Source organism: Phasianus colchicus, chromosome 1 (genome assembly GCF_987193195.1).
Source record: "Phasianus colchicus chromosome 1, bPhaCol1.hap1.1, whole genome shotgun sequence".
Classification (NCBI taxonomy): domain Eukaryota; kingdom Metazoa; phylum Chordata; class Aves; order Galliformes; family Phasianidae; genus Phasianus; species Phasianus colchicus.
Window position 1 is genome coordinate 52,041,539 of NC_143436.1, and position 11,940 is coordinate 52,053,478.

Genomic DNA, 11,940 nt, shown 5'->3' on the forward strand with positions numbered 1-11,940 from the left:
CTCTCTCATACTCTTTCACATACATCTTTGTTTTGGGCAGTGATGTATTCTTGTGCGTAGGTGATGGCCACTATTGCTTCATACAGCAGGTTAATAGTGTCCTGGAGCTATCTGAAAGAATGGCAGCATCTAAATCTACCTAATTATAGGACATTCGATCAACTTGTAGCAGCACTTATTTAAAATCCAGTCAGGTCCTCCATCCTTTACCATAAGCAAATATAGGCTCCCTAGCAATCATTAAACCTGCAGCATCCTTTATTCATCCCCAATGGACCAGCACAGCCCTGTCCTGGATTCCACCTTGCCTTCCCAGTGAGAATGCCGCTGTGGCTGCACAGTCCAGCATCTCTGCACGGTATAATGAATGGTCCCCAGGTTCATGCAAGTGAGATATGCTTTATCAAAATAAATTTAAAATGCTAATAGGATTACTTGCTGCTTTTTGATTTTTGAGCTTTTTTAATGTATGGGTGTCTTAGTATCAAACTCTTCACAGACACAGTGTTCCTTTTAATTTAGAGAAGCACATATACTTTTAAATGTATATCTCAAGAGCTCAACATTGTCCTCTCTTCGTCTGACACAAGTAATTTGTTCTTTAAAGGAGAAGAGCCATTGAGAGATCTGGAAGCAAACTGTAAGGCAGTAAAGAAGGGAAGAGCAGAGAAGATTACAAAACGATATCCATAGCTGTTGTTTGGAGGAGGTGGAGCGGAGCAGGAGAAGGGAGGGAGAGGAAAATGGTTGTCCTTAAAGCTGAGACCTCCTGCCCCTCTCTGGAGGGCTCTGCTTGGCTGGGCAGCTTATTAACTGAGACGGAGAGAAAATAAGGAATATTCAGGACAGAGCAGCAGATAGAGGGGCAAAGGAAAGCCTGACTGATGAGGAGAGATTAAACACTAAATATGTTTAGCTCTGCTAAGTGATGACTAAGAGGACGTATGATAACTATCTTCCCATCTGAGAGATGCAAATATTCATGTGCAAGTGTGTGTGTGTGATGGTACATTTTAGGGCAGCAGCAAGGACAGGGTATTGATGAGGATCCAGGCTGCAGTGGTTACTTTGCCCCTGCACAGATCAAGGTGGGCAGAATAACCTCACAGCTTCAATAAGGAACCAGTAGTGCTGGGAGCAAAAGGAGATAAGTGGGTTTGGATCAGGCAGGGGAAGCAATGGAAAGGAGGTTAAGGAAATTTATTTCTTCTGATATAGTGATCTCTCTTATGCTGTTCTGCTTCATTTAGTCTCCTCATCTCAAATTCTTCATCCCACTGCCAACCCCTCCCTGCGTGTCCTGCCTTCACTCTTGCTCATGTTGTTCATGATCTCTTCACTCTGATTCACATATCCTTCTTCTCTTTGCTTCTCCTGCCTCTCTCTCTTTCTCAGGAGGTAGATCTGCATCTGTGATTGAAGGTTCATTTTCATTTCATTCTGCGGGTGACAAATTCTGACTTCGATAATCACTTGTGAAAAATCAAAAGAGAAACAAAGATCTCCAAAGGCACAGAAACTGGCTGTGATGTGCATGAGAAGCGGAGCCAGCAGGGTGAGGGATGGGAGGGCATTAGGCAAGCTGGGGAGACATTCTCATTTCATTTATCAGGATGGTAGATGGGGGTGAGGTACAAAGATGATGATCAGATTTGGGGCAAATGGGAAATAACTTCCTTGGGCAATTTTGACCTAAGTGAGCAGAGTGGAATGTGTTCCCCGAGGTCAAGAAAACTGTTTCCATCTTCAAACTGAGAGACAAGTATGCCATATTTATCATGTATGCCATGTACAAACCTGACCACACCGTGAGGTGCATATCCACACTGCTGGCATCTATCTTGACTTAATAAGCACACAAAGTGCTTAGGCAGAACCCCACTCTAGGTGCTGCTGGTGTACCATGTTAAAGTAAGCATTTGGACAAGTCCCACTCCATTCAAACTGTGTGACCATGACTGGTGAAGGTGTCACCATGAAGTTGCCATCCTTACCACAGAGCTCCAAAAACCTCACAGCCCTCGTGTGAGTGTCTCTGATGCGGGCAGTTAATGAGTCTTTGTGTTTGTGTTCATAGGGCTTACTTTGGCAAAGTTAATCTCCCACAGAGTGCATCTCTACGTAGCACTACAGTCCTTCTTTCCACCTTGCAAGAGCTGAGTCTGTCCTACTCACACAAAATGGGAGAACCATTTGCCAAAGCAAAGTCATGATGATGACACCCACACTCTCTGATGCTCCCTAGGGCAACTGCTGCCAGGTATCAATTTCAGACAGGAGATGTAGGCTTGATGGTATACAGCAGTGAGCCTCAGCATGATCAAATAGAAATATTTGCTTTCCTACACACATAGGTGTGTGGATTCACCAGAAAGCCAGAATGTTCTCAGTATCTCCAGAGGGTAGCTGTTGCACTGAGTGACATGGCCTAGAGCACTCACAGACGTGGGCTGATGGTTGGACTAAATGATCTTAGTGCTCTTTCCAACCTTAATGATCCTGTGAGTCTAAGAACATGCTGCAGTAAAGTGCTCTTGTTTCTCTCACAATGGCCTACCTTTGCATTACGGCTCAGAGACTTTCAGAGTCAGAGGTTCACCATCTTGTTTGTGAGTATAAGTGGCCGGGGTATTAGGAGACCATGGGTGATCCAGACCAAGAAAGGCTGCTAATTCACCAGTCTGTCTTTTTGTTCATCACAGCTTAATCCTTCGACTCTCCAACTTGCAGATCTCAGTGCCGTGGCAACACCTATGCTCTCATTACCAATATTTCTGCCAGAGAATACATTCCCCAGTGCTCTGAATGAAGCTTTCTTCTCGTGACACAAGGGAATGTGCAATGGGTAAAGACAGATGGCAAGAAATGGCAGATCTCAAGACTAATTTGCACTGTTCCACATTGATTTTTCTGTCTTCCCTTCAGACCCATGAAATTCAGTGTCTAGAGAGGTGAGAGAAGAAAGGTGTTAGATAAAGAGAAAGAAGAACTTTGGAGGAGAAGACTGTATGACTAAGGGAGGTAGATGAAGACAGGTCTGACAGGCTAGAAGTTACTCTCGGGCTTAGGTTGGTGGATGTGTGGAGCTGTGTGTGGCCAGGGCACTCAGACAAGCAGAAAACGTTAATTAAATGAAACATAACGAGTAGGACTCAACAGCAAAAGCCAGGGGAATTACAAACCACACCATCCTGCAAAGGAGAACACAGCACCCTTAAGAAATTATGCCTTTAGATTCCCTCCCTTCCTCTCATCTTAACCTTTCTAGTTAAAACTTCTTGACCAGGACTTTCCAGCCCCTCTTGGGCCAGATAGGTGGAAGACATAACTATGTAGTTAAGGAATACCTATGTGCATTAGCACCTGGGGTTACCAGAGCCCCATGTTTGATGCGTTCCTGGAGCCCTAGGGAGAAATGCCAATACACAAAACACATCCTGTAGGAGACAGAGGCAGGGTGTAGGGGTTAATGGGCAAAGAAGGGCTATCTGGTTGCCGTGAGGAAGAGAGAGATTGGGGGGGGGGGTAAAAGGCAAGAAGGAAACTGAAAAAAAAAAATGGCTGTGTGTCTTTGTTCATTCTCTTTACTGGTGTATTAGTGACAAATGAATTGGCTTAGTGCCCCTTTTCCCCCTTTGCTCTTTGGCTGCCTATTCCTCAATTCAACAGCCTCCACTATAGGCTCCTGGGGGTGCCTGGCAAGATGTCAGATGGGCTGCCCTGCCCATATTGCTTTCCTTTACGCCTCCAGCCCCCCTTTTTCACTCCCCAATATGGCATTGATCCGGCTCAGTGAGAATTTCCATTTATATTTCAGCTTTGCCTGCAACACCATCCCCGAGTGCCTGCAGCTCTGACGCGTGCTTGCCTGCTCTCTCCAACACTTGGCATTGCTCAGCCCCTCCTTCTCAGCCTCTTTGCCTTTCCTCTGCACCTCCCGCTCACACAATCCTCCCCTCTCCCCCTGACTGTCTCCCCGTGCCGCCGTCTGCCGTCTGCTCACTCAGTCATTCCATCTTCCCCTGACATGTCTCAGCCTCTCTCCCTCTGCTCCCAATTAGCACAGTCACCAGGTTTGGCTGGGCAGCTGGCTCATCCATGTCTGCACAGTGAAAAGATAGGTAGGGATTGTTGCTTCAGAGCAGGGCTGTACACTGGCTGGCTGGTACCTGGGAATGCTCTCTCACAAACACACAGCCTTTGTTCCTCTCTCTCAGTGAACAAGCCATAGTCCAGGAAATGGCAATAGGCAGTGACCCTATCTCTCTGTTCACATCTCCTCCCCAAAGACCTGTCTTACTGAGCCATAAGATGACATGTTGAGTGTCACTCCTAGAGCACAAGCTCTGAAATAACCTGGGAAGGGTTAATAGGGTGACCTATTACATCCTGAACACCCAGAGATTTGCAGCCAGAAGGATGTCTGAGCTTCACAAGCATCTTGCACAATTAGCAGTTTATGCAACATCCTATTGCAGTGGTTCGCCTTCTGTACCCAACATTCAGAGAGGTGAACTGTCCTCCAGTGGTGTCTGCCCATCCTTCTACTCCTCCTCTGAGCTCCTACTGCACTTGCTGGGGAAGGTTCCTCAGGGATTCAAATGAGCCTGGGAAGCAGGTGCTGCCCTCATTAAAAGAGGAAATACAGTACACAGAGAAAGATAGGAGATGAAAGGAGAAGGGAGATGGAAGCCAAATGTTCTTGCTGTTGACAGAGAAAATGATCTTGGTTTTGGAAAGGAGTGGTATCTTCCCATTCTGCCTCATCAGGATTAGAGCAGTGAATGGAGCAAGCAGGCAGAGCTGTAAGATAAAGAGGAGTGAATCAAGCTGTGTCATCTGAGCACGGGGCTGATTACACATGGCCAAAAGGGAAGGGGAGGCATTGATTTGGAAGGACGTGGAGGTCCTGCATGCCATGATAAATGCAAAACAAAGGCAGCAGCACCTCTGAGAAGTGCCATCTCTCCTGGCCATCCCTGATAGCATTCCCATACCACCTCACTACACACAGAGTTGTCCTGCCCTGTCCTTTACCCACACTGAGGCAGTGCTCCCACCCCCCTCTACCCCTCAGGTCTCAGGAACCATCTGAGAAGCCCCTGGGCAAGGCAGATCATGTGTCAGGAGACTGGAGGAGTCCCTTGCTGCTTAAAGAACAGATGGGGCTCTTGGTATAAGGGAGGGAGACTCTCCAGTGAAAATACAGCAAAAGGGATAACACTGTAGTGCAAGACCTTAGGAGAACCTCACCACCTGCAGGGACCACGTGTGTCAGTGTCCTCTTTCTGACTCTGCCTCTACCTGTTGCCCCATCCTCCAAAGTATTCACCAAAGCAGAAGAGATTGAAAGTTGCAACATTTCTAAGTCTCTCTCTTCCTCCTGTCCTGAACTATGGTTCTCCCTCCCTCTTCCATGTGCAAGATCAGTGCAGCAGCCGTCCTCATCACAGAATCATGTAGAATTGCAGAATTGTAAGGGTTGGAAGGAACATCTGGAGGTCATCAAGTCCAACCACCTGCTAAAGCAGGATCTCTACAGTAAGTTGCACACAGCTGTAATTATCCAGTCTTCAAGTCCCTTATATCTAGCACACCTGCTTGCTCTACTTAGCCTACATGCTGGGAGCTCCCTAGGAGTTTTATGTGTCCCCTATTGCTGTTGTTTCACCAGACTTCCCTTGAAGCATCTGCCATGCCTGTTAATTCCATTGCTTACCTCCCTCTCCAGGATACCTTCATGGTTGTATCCCAGGAGCTATGCAGGGCAGTAGTTCTGAGACCACCATGTTAAAGATGGTGAGCTCTGATTCCAGTTTGTTCCCAGGGAGCAAAAGAAGGAGGAAGAATGGCCACTCAGAAGTTTCTTCTCAGAGAGTGGTGCTGCAGTGGCACAGGCTGCCCAGGGAGGTGGTAGAGTCACCATCCCTGGAGGTGTTCCAGAATCATGTGGATGTGGCACTGAGGGACGTGGTCAGGGGGAAAGGTGGGGACGGGCTGGCGGTTGGACCAGGTGATCTTACAGGTCTTTTCCAGCCATACAGATTCTATAATTCTAAGATTTGGTTTACAGACTACTCTGTGGTCCCTCATTTCCAAAGATTTTTCATGGCAGTAACTCCCATTAAACTCCCATTCTACATGTAGAATTCACCTGTCATCCTGCATCCTCGCTCCAACTCCCTGATACTTGAGCGAAGAGTGTATTTGAAAAATGCCAAAGATGCCAAAAGTGCCTGCCTGGACTGCGATTTGGACAGAGAAACCATGCTGACCTTATGAGTATTCCCAAAACCTTGTATCTCAAACTATTACAGGCACAGAAGAGAAGGAGAGGGAAGCATACTTAATGCTCTTGGTGCTTAATGAGTCCTCCACCTGCAGAAACAATGATGCAAACAGCAGAAGAGATTTCCTTTGAGAATATCAAGTGGAAAAAAATGCAGCAGGAGCAAACTGGAAAATATAGCTGAGGAATTCAAGAAGGGTGAAGATGAAGGTGAAGGGGGAAGGCAGCCCTTGAGGAACAGTGACAGAGGTGGATGGGGTTCCGGGAGAGAAAGAAGAGAATGAGGCAAGGGGGTGCGTAAGGGAAAGGGTAAAAATAATAGAGTGACTGAGGCAACTCAGGAGTTTCATGCTTGGTGCTGTGCAGAGGAAATAGGATAGCCTGCATGCTGGTGTATGATCCCAGAATGGATGTGAAAAATGGGTTTACACAATATTGAGTCATGTTCAGTCATCACTGTGCATTTTGATCACATTGGGATAGGAAATGACACCAAGTCAAGCAGACACCTTTTATCCCCTAGTTCAGCACACTGGGCTGAGAAGAGCTGAAACCATGGAATCAAGGAAAGGCTCTGAGACAGTGTTAGCCTGATCCCAACAACATGACATCCACTGGTGGCTGGTCCTTTCCCTTCTTCTGTCCTTCTGTTGAAGGCCTGAGCATTGCTGTTTCCAGGTCTCCCTGAAGAGGATCTCTAAATGTTCCAGGCAGTAACACAGAGAGCAGTTACTTTCTGATTAAGAGAAAGGCTCCATTATTGGAGAGAAGGAGCAGAATGTGAACAAGAGAGGGAGCCTGCCATCAGCAGAGTCTCCAGTCAGTGCTTTAGGCTGTCCCCATTTTTTGTGCCATTCTTCAATATAACCCAATAATATGCCATGGTTTTAAGTGACTCCAGCAGAAGAGACTCTGACAGGCATGAGATTTATGGGGCGATGTGCAACAAATCTGCTTTCACTGCCAAGTCACTCATTGTGTTCTTTTTCTTTCTTTCTTTCTTTCCCAGTCTTTGTGGAGATGGAAAGCTGGAGCCTCGCTGGCTCCTCAGGCTGGTTTCTAAAACAGGAGAAAAGACAATAATTCCTGCACTGTACTGAAGTAAAGTGGGAGACTGCATAAAAAGAAAAGTATGCAGGCATAAGGGGGGCAGAAAGTCTTGAAGCAGACTCAGGATGGTTTTTAGGAGTAATCCAAGACATTAGAATTTCTATGCTTGCTCTCAAGCCCTCCTCCCTGCTATCTATAGCTATCGACAAGGATGACTTTATGCTGAGATATCACAGCTCCTTTGGATCTCCTCAGTAGGCTCAGGGCTGTTATTGTTTCCTCCCTTATTCATAGCGTGAGGCTCATCAGTGCTGTCAGGAGCCCGGTGGGAAGCAGGGACCAAGCAGCTATTTGTGATGGCTGGCGCACTGCCCAGCTTGAGGGATCCCAGAGAGTCTAGGACAAGGATGCTGAACAAAGTGAGGCAACAGCAGGGGAATCGCTGTAGTCCCCTCTTAGACATCTCTGCCAGATGGTAGCCAAAGGACCAGTCTGAGCCACATTGGAGGTTCTAGCTGTGACAGTATCCTGGCTGAGTGAGGCCATGGTATGTGGAAGAAGACAAGATGGATGTGTTGGAGGTGGGGAGGAAGAGTAGGAATAGTAGAAGATGGAAGAGAAAAAGGATCTTGGGAAAAGAGGCAAGCATGAGAACAGAGCAGTGTCTATCAGTAGCTCATGCAGTAGGAAATGTGCATTTCTCAAGTGCTTTGCTTTCCTGATGCTCTTCTGCTTAATGCACTCTGTGCATGTCTCCTTAGATCCCACTTCTGTTGGATTTAGCAATGTCCCTCTTAGCCTCATGGTAGGTAACCAGTTTGTGGTGAAAATAAGAAGAGAGAAGCCCTGAGCTTCCTCTGGCAGAGCAGCTGTCACAGTGCATTGGCTTCTAGCCCCTTGCCAGCTGCCCCCAGCACCGGCTGTCTGTGCAAGTTAAGAGCCTTCTTCTGAGCTGCTGAGAACTGCCACAGCTCGCCTGTATCATTCACAGCATCCATGAGCACAGAGCTGCTGTCCGGACATCATATGCCCTGCAGCTTCATGGGCACTCAGCTGGTACAGAAGAAAAGCAGCATAATTTGCACACACATACACACGTAGCTGCACAAGTGTGCAATGGCAGCCTGGCAGGCATAAATCCAGATTGCCACTTAGGCTTCAACAGACTTACACTGAGCAACTGGGCACATAGGATGGGTAAACACACACGCACACACATGCAGCCTGAACACGTGGACAATGCGATCTGTATGTTCTGATTTGGTCTTCTCACATGAAAACCTCTTACCAGCTGCATATGCCCACACACGTGTCTCCATCTGCATTTTGTGATTCTCTACCCCTATCCTCTTGTCAGCCCATGGGTGCCAAGACCTGCAGTGAAATTGTTTGATGTGTGTCAAATAAAAGCCTGTGTGTCCCTTTCCACTCCTTGTCCAATGATTCTGCATCTCTCAATGCCCCTGCATCTGTTTTCTTTGAAGACATCATTAACATTACAAAGAAGGCTGTCTTTCACACAAACTAAGTAATAAACATCTTCCTCCTGGAAGAGATTAAGGATCATTTGAAACAAGGAAGTGATCCAAGACTGCCAGTATGGCTTCACCAAGGGTTGATTGTGCCTGACCAATCTGGTTTCCTTCTGTGATGGAATGATGGCATTGGTAGATCAAGGAAGAGCAACAGATGTCATCTACTTGGACATCTTCAAGGCCTTTGACATAGTTCCACACCAGTGTACATCCTTATCTCTAAACTGGAGAAATATGGGCTTGAAAGCTGAGCTATTCAGTGGATAAATAATTGATTGGATGGTCACAGTCAGAGAGTTGTGGTCAATAAGTCTGTGTTCAGGTGGAGTCTGGTGGGGTTGGAACTAGATGATCTTTAAGGTCCCTTCCATCATAGGCCATTATATGATTTTATGAAAAAATAAGTCACTGTAATTAGGGATTTAGAAAAAGCTGAGAAGATGCAGCCCCCCTAAGGTGATGGAGATGCCCTTGCCGCCCTGCCTTCCTTCTCCTGCCTCTTTTTCCTGCCTTTCCTCTTCTTCCACTTGTTTCTCTACCTTCTCCCCTTCTTCTTCCCAGACTGCCTTTCTGCTGATGTCCTGCCAAGGCACTACCTGCCAATTCTTGACTTCCTTTTCTACAGAATCCAGCTTTCTTCCCTCACACTTTCTTCCCAGACCATTGTAATCTTCCACAATGATAGAAAAGAGGAGTCACCATACTCCACTGAAGGGTGAGAACACTCCCAGTATAAGCAGGGGGCAGAGGAAATTCTCATAGTCTCTAGATGAGAGGGGCATATGGCAGGCTGCATATGGAATGAGACAAGAAAGGATCAGGAGCCTTTTCTGGCATCTCAGACACCTACTAACTTTGTGAGTGATATTCTACTCCTCCCTGGTCTTTCAGCCTAGTAGCTGGTGGAGACAGGCAACAGCAGGTTGACACTGTGGTTAGTGTCTCGGGACCACAGATGCAAATGATGCAAAGTCAATACCATTTACTGGGAGAGGATTATCCAGCATGGAGAAACAGCATTGTTGGTGCTCTGAGGGAAAGAAGATGAGAAAAAGAGGCAACAGACCCCTCTTGGAAATATGTAATGTGATGTAAAGTAATTAGAATGGAAAAGAACAGAATAGAATAGAATAGTTCAGCTGGAAGGGGCCTACAAAGATTTTCAAGTCCTACTGCCTAACCACTTTGAGGCTAACCAAAAGTTAAAGCGTATTAAGGGCATTATCAAAATGTGTCTTGAACACTGACCTGGGGAGTCAACCACCTCTCTAGGAAGCCTACTCTATTGTTTAACCAACCTCAAAGTAAAGAAGTTTTTCTTAATGTCTAAGTTGAATCTCCCATGAATCAGCTTCATGCCCATCCCACATCTTCTGCCAGAGTCCTTCAGATCTTAGGACTGGGCAGCCCAAAATCTTAGCATCATAGAATCATAGAATCACAAGGTCCAAAGAATGGCTTGGATTGGAAGGGACTGCAAAGATCATCTAGTTTCAACCCTCTGTGGTAGGCAGGGCTGCCACCCACTAAATCAGGTACTATGTTAAATGCCTTCATCTTTTTCTCATTCTCATTAAGTGACTTTCTGCTTCAAGTATCATTTCAGTGTTTTCCTTAAACCTTCTCTTGCTATTGACATAGTAAAAAAAGCCTTTTTTGTTGTCTGACACTTCACTGGCCGCTGTTATCTCAAGTTGGGCTTTGGCTTTTCTTGTTGTCTACCTGCAGATGTGAACTGTTCTATACTCTCCCTGTGAAGCCAGATCTTACTTGCAGAGATTGTATATTTTCTTTTTCTGCCCTAGTCCCAGTATAGTGCAGTATCTCCACCTTGACTACACTGCCTATCCCTCCTGAACAGCTGATAACCCTCCATCCCAGCACTCCATTCACAGGACTTATTCCACCAAGTATCACTTATATCAATGATCTCATAGCTCTGGGAAAGGACCAAAGTTTCCAGTTCCCCCTGTTTGTCTCTCATATTGAGTGCATTGGATTACAAGCATTTCAGAAGTGCTCCTGAGCCCACAGTTCTTCCCAGTGTAGATGAGATGCCAGGCCTGCTTTATACAGTGCTGTACTATCCCTTAGCATAACCTCAGTGTTCCTAATGGTATCCTCTTCACCCATGGATCCTAATCTAAAGCTCTCTCTGTCCATCTTTCCAAGCAAAAAATGGTTTCCCCATCAAGTCAGCTGATCTCTTATCTCAAATTCTTCCATGTTCCCAAAATTCTTGCAGAGGCACCAATCTCGCCATTGATAAGCTGATTTATCCTATTTCTTTCTTTGTCTCTCCCCATTATTAGAAAGACTGAGGAAAAAGCTTTTTATGTTCCTGAATCCTTTGGACATTTTTCCATGGTCCTTAAGTCTCTTTTGATAGACCTTAGGCTCCCTGTTGTAGTGTTGTTGGTACCCACACTAAAGAGGAGGATTGGGTAATAGCCTGAAGACTGTATTAAACTTGAAAGCTTTCTGGTGATGTCCCTTATCATAGCCTTGGAGAGGCAGAAAACGTCTCTGTAAAGAAGGTCTGGTCTGCAGATGGGAGTCTCTATTCCCTTGTGGAGGGAGTGACCTATGACTACAACTCAGCATTGCTTCTTTGTAGTGACAGTTTATATCATAGGATCACAGAATCACTGAGGTTGGAAAAGACCTCTAAGGTAATCCAGTCTAACCATTAACCCATCACTGCCATGCCCATTAAACCATGTCACTTGATGCTACATCTATCCTTTTCTTGAATACCTCCAGGGAATGCTGCACTTGCTTCAAGGAGTTGGTTGACCTAACCTTGTAGGGAGAACTTGCTGTGATGCCTTTTGGATTCCCTCTTTTCAGATCCCTCATCTTCCACACCCCAAGCTTCATATCTAGTAGAGGAAGCTGAATGGGCAGACAGGAGCTTCTCTTACGAGTCTGTGCAGTAGCAATAGCTTTCTTTTGGGCGGTGCCAAGCCTGCCCATAAATCCCCTCAAGCCCCCCATCAGAGATGGAAGTGACTCATGAAGGGCTCCCTGGTTTTCCCTCCCTACCCTGCCTTCAGCTGCAGACTT